The sequence below is a fragment of the Rhipicephalus sanguineus genome, chromosome 10, assembly GCF_013339695.2.
Source record: "Rhipicephalus sanguineus isolate Rsan-2018 chromosome 10, BIME_Rsan_1.4, whole genome shotgun sequence".
Taxonomy (NCBI): Eukaryota; Metazoa; Arthropoda; class Arachnida; order Ixodida; family Ixodidae; genus Rhipicephalus; species Rhipicephalus sanguineus.
In genome coordinates, this window is record NC_051185.1 from 123,458,288 (window position 1) to 123,463,612 (window position 5,325).

The following is a 5,325-nucleotide window of genomic DNA, read 5'->3' on the forward strand; positions in this document are numbered from 1 at the left end:
TGGGACGCCTTTCGCAGCGCTTTCCTGGAGACGTTCACAAGCGTCGTCCGAAAGGAAAGGGCCGCAGCCTTGCTCGAGACACGGGTCTAACTTCCAAATGAAAGCGTGGCCATCTTTGCAGAGGAAATGACCCGGCTATTTTCCCAGTCAAAAAAAGTGAATGGGTCCAACTGGTCATACCAGTTCCCAGCAATTGGTCCCAAATGGAATGAATTGGAAACCAATTGGAATGCTGCACTTCAACAGGGAGGACCAATTGGACCTCACAGTTCCAAGTGGTCATTCCAATTGGTCCACCGTTTGCCAATTGGTCTCCCAAGTGGAATGCTTCTTAGTCCAATTGGTGTCAGAAATTCCAATTGGAAAACCATTGGAACAGTGCGTTCCAATTGGCCTCCCAATTGGAATGCTTGTTGGTCCAATTGGATGTGCACATTCGAATTGGAAAAGCACTATACAATCGTAGTAGACCCATTGTTTGAAATACTTAGTTGCAATATGTTTCTAACTAACATGGCAACCCTAAAAAAGGTAGGTCATGCTCTTATATATATATATATATATATATATATATATATATATATATATATATATATATATATATATATATATATATATATATATATATATATATTGGATGACCATATGCATTCAGCCGGATAACCAGTTGACAGACAGTTTGATTGAACTGGCTCACCAGTTAAGCACCAGTTAGCTTTAATTGGATGACAATTTGTGATCAACTGGTTAACCATTTGGGAACCCATTAGCTTCAACTGGATGATCACATCTACTCAATTGGTCAACCAATTGAATACCACCTGCAAGCCTAGCCACTTTACAACCGATGCGAAGTTTGCGAACAGCCGCCGCACTTCGCTGACACGAGAACACGGATAGGGTGCCTTGATAGCCTTGATGCCCGCGCGCTCAGCGGGGGCGCGCGCATCGAGGCACTCTAAACACGGACAGGAAACGGCTGAACAAACATTGGTTTCGTACTAACAACCCTTCCAAAAAGTTGCACTTGAAGAGGTAAGATAAGGTAAAAATACGCTCTAAATAAAGAAAACAATTCTTGCTTAGAAAATTTTGTACGGTTTGTTGACACAAGCGAGAATATTAAAATTTAGTTTTCTCAGAAGTGCGTGCGTTGCGGCAAGTGCCATCAGCATAGTCATCGCGATCGGACCGCGCTTTTTTGTGGACGCATCAGACGCATCATGCCACAGGTCACCGGCGTATTTTATATCCGGCGTCTTTGAAATATTCATGTTGGCACAGTCCGTGGATTCAGCCACATTCGAGGTAAGTATTTTACTTTTGAACTTCTGCAATTGTTGCATTATTAGCAGCTTTCGCACATTTCGTTCTTTACCCTAACTAGTGTTGGCTCGCGACTGCAGCCAACTGCAGTGGACACGGTGACGGGCGCAGCAAGCATGACGTGTGGGAGCTACTGTACGCGGTAAGTCTTGTTACATCGCTAACATTTTCATCTTGTAGATTGTATGAGCGGAAAACAGCAGGAATAGAAGGAAAGATCTTGACAGGACAGACGCTCAACTTACTACTGCAGTTTATTGGAAATTTTTCTCACGGAGAGCACGGAATCGCGCATGTGCAGCCACCATATCACAAGCGAGACAAGGCCAACAGGAAGGTTACTTATCCGAACTGCCGCCCGTTAACTATTTAAAAAGCCTATTTCTTTATTATTCAGCGCTACCGAGGGAACACTGATGCACGGGGTTGAGTTTGCTTTAATCTGTACAGCTTCCGTGATCTCGGTGGTCAGTCTGTGTTTTGATTTGCTAAGAACATTAAAGCTCGTAAACTGCCGATTGCACCCGCAATCTCCGCAGTGCAGAGTGAGGTGCGTGCCACCTGCGAGAACCTCCATGACGATGCATGTTCTCTGAGTCTGTCATTTAGACATCGGCCCGTCTGGGCGATGTACACTTTTCCGCAGCTCAATGAAACTGTACACGACCTCATCGGTACAGGGAACAAAGTGCATGGCACGTGCTTTTGTGCAACTTTTCTGGTTCACATTTCCCTTCCCATGATTTTTAACCATGGAGCATAGCTTGGCCAGTTTGCAGGGGGCTGTGAGCACGACGTCAACCCCGTGCTTGCGACCAATCTTCTTCAAATTGTGCCACACAGAATGCACATACAACATGACCACAATATTTTCTGTTTTCTTTTTATCCTGGGTGTTGTTAGCATTTGTCCTCTTTAACTTTCTTAACAACGTGCCACCCACTGCAACTAGCAGACTGTCAGGGTAACCCGAGCTGAGCAGGTGACTTGCTTGCGGAAGCTATGCTCTATGTTATGGAGACAAGATTTCTTCAGCAATGAACTAAGGCAGGAAATAGCAGTTGCTATTTATTTTTTACGAGCTTACTGTGAGATGAATCATAAGGTAACAGACCCTTCTTAGACCGTGGCGAAAATTCCTAGCAAACATGGTCAACTCGATTAAAGTTCATTATCATTCACTCATGAACAACCAGCCAATGATGATTTGCAGTTTTTAGATGTTACCGAGGTTTTTAATTGAGTTGACCATGTTTGCTGGGAATTTTCGCTGCGGTCTAAGAAGGGTCTTTCACCTTATGATTCATCTCACAGTAAGCTTGTAAAAAAAAAGAGCAATTGCTATTTCCTGCCTTAGTTTGTCGTTGAAGAAGCCTTGTCTGCATAACATAAAGTATAGTTTCTGCAAGCGAGTCGCCTGCTCAGCTCGGGTTACCCTGACAGTCTGCTAGTTGCAGTGGGTGGCACGTTGTTAAAGGAGTTAAAGAGGACAAATGCTACCAACAACAAGGATAAAAGGAAAACAAAAGATTGTGGTCATGCCGTATGTGCATTCTGTGTCGCACAATTTGAAGAAGATTGGTCGCAAGCATGGGGTTGACGTCGTGCTCACAGCCCCTTGCAAACTGGCCAAGCTGTGCTCCATGGTTAAATATCATGGGAAGGGAAAAGTGAACCAGAAAGGTTGCACAAAAACACGTGCCATGCACTTTGTTCCCTGTACCGATGAGGTCGTGTACAGTTTCATTGAGCTGCGGAAAAGTGTACATCGCCCAGACGGGCCGATGTCTAAATGACAGACTCTGAGAACATGCATCGTCATGGAAGGTTCTCGCAGGTGGCACGCAGGTGGCACGCACCTGTCTCTTGAGAGAGATTGCGAGTGCAATCCGCAGTTTACGAGCACTAATGTTCTTAGCAAATCAAAACACAGACTGACCACAGAGATCACGGAAGCTGTACAGATTAAAGCATACTCAACCACGTGCATCAGTGTTCCCTTCGTAGCGCTGAATGATAAAGAAATAGGCTTTCTAAATAGATAAAGGGCGGCAGTTCGGATAAGTAACTTTCCTGTTGGCCTTGTCTTTCTTGTGGTAAGGTGGCTGCACTTGTGAGAAAAATTTCCAATAAACTGCAGTTGGAAGTTGAGCGTCTGTCCTGTCAAGTTCTTTCCTTCTATTCCTGCTGTTTTCTGCTCATACAATCTACAATATGTTGCACCAACTGGCCCAGCATACCAACTTATTGAACATTTTCATCCTTCGTGCAGAGATGAACACACTTGTCTAGAACACTCGAACGGCACGCTTTGGACTGTACTGACGACGTTTGCATGCATGACTGCTTAGGGTGAATGCTCGAGCGTGGGCTATCTCAAACTGCTCGTGCTGGAGCGTGCTGTTACAGCATTTTAGACAAATGTGTTAACCTCTGTACTACAGCCATGTAGCTCATTTTCCTCACAGTCTTGTCATATTTTTCTTTCACGCAGCATGTCTCATTGCTGACGCAACGCGGAACAAAGAAAGAACCCTAAGCAACGAGAATATATCCGCGACCTTGTCTCCTGAAGCTGAAGCAGAACGGGCAACAGTTTGACAACGAATACCCTTGGTAGCAGGAATTGTATAGCTGTACTGTGAAGCCCCCTCTGTATGAGATGTTTTCACTGAACAACTGTTGTGTAATAAAGGCTCTTCGTCTTGAACACCACCTAGTTTCAATTGGGTGACCATTTACTATTAACTGGATTGCCTGTTGAACACCAGTTCACTTTAACTGGTTACCCATTTGGACACCGGTTACCTTCAATTGGATTACCACATCTATTCAATTGGTTAACCAATTAAACACCACCTAGTTTCAATTGGGTGACCAGTTACGATTAACTGGATTACCAGTTGAACACCAATTCACTTTAACTGGTTACCCATTTGGGCACCAGTTAGCTTCAATTGGATGACCATGCGTGTTCAAGTGGTTGACCAATTAAACACCACCTAGTTTCAATTGGGTGACCATTTACTATTAACTGGATTGCCTGTTGAACACCAGTTCACTTTAACTGGTTACCCATTTGGACACCGGTTAGCTTCAATTGGATTACCACATCTATTCAATTGGTTAACCAATTAAACACCACCTAGTTTCAATTGGGTGGCCAGTTACGATTAACTGGATTACCAGTTGAACACCAATTCACTTTAACTGGTTACCCATTTGGGCACCAGTTAGCTTCAATTGGATGACCATGCGTGTTCAAGTGGTTGACCAATTGGACCCGTCTATGTCAACTGGTCAACCAATTACCACTAGCTCTACCCAAATGGTTTACCGATTGGATATCAACTGGTTTACCAATTGGATGTAATTGGTGCGTTCCAATGGGTGGCGAAATTCCAATTGGTCGAAAACCAGTTAGTGCCAATTGGTATTTTTCCAATTGGACCACTTGAATTTTTTTGACTGGGTTGCCACGCTGACCCTGCCATGCCCGAGGACAAGAATGTCTGCTTCCTCATGCGAGGAGTAAAGGAACAGCTCTTCGCTGGACTTATGAGGAATCCGCCGAATACCGTCGAAGAATTTGTCTCCGAAGCAACAACAATCGAGAAAACGCTTGAGATGCGAACACGGCAATACAACCGCAGCTTCTCGACCACAAGCTACGCCGACGTTCAAGCACTAGGATCCGCCGACCTGCGTGAGACGATTCGAGCAATCGTGCAAGAGGAGCTGCGAAAAATTCTACCTTCGTCGCAACCTCAAGTGGATTCCATCGCCGACGTCGTGCGCCAGGAGATCCAGCATTCACTCGGTGCGCCTCAGCTAGCAGAGCCGCAGCCGCAAGCTATGAGCTGTGCTGCTGCAGCCCGCCGTCATGCTCCTCCTCCACGCCCACGCCAAGACGACACACCGCCGCAGTACCGTCGCCAGACGCCGCCAGCGACGCCCTACCGTCCACCTGTCGGCCAGACGCCGCCGCCGCCACCGACG

At 45.6% G+C, this 5,325-nt stretch overlaps 1 long non-coding RNA gene across 1 annotated transcript; it reads left to right on the forward strand.

The window, feature by feature from the left end:
* Positions 1-1,192: 1,192 nt before the first annotated feature.
* Positions 1,193-4,023, forward strand: LOC125760333 (uncharacterized). The gene is made up of 3 exons (XR_007417875.1): positions 1,193-1,308; positions 1,388-1,468; positions 3,821-4,023. It is a non-coding gene; the product is annotated as an uncharacterized LOC125760333 (long non-coding RNA).
* The last annotated feature ends 1,302 nt before the right edge of the window (positions 4,024-5,325 follow it).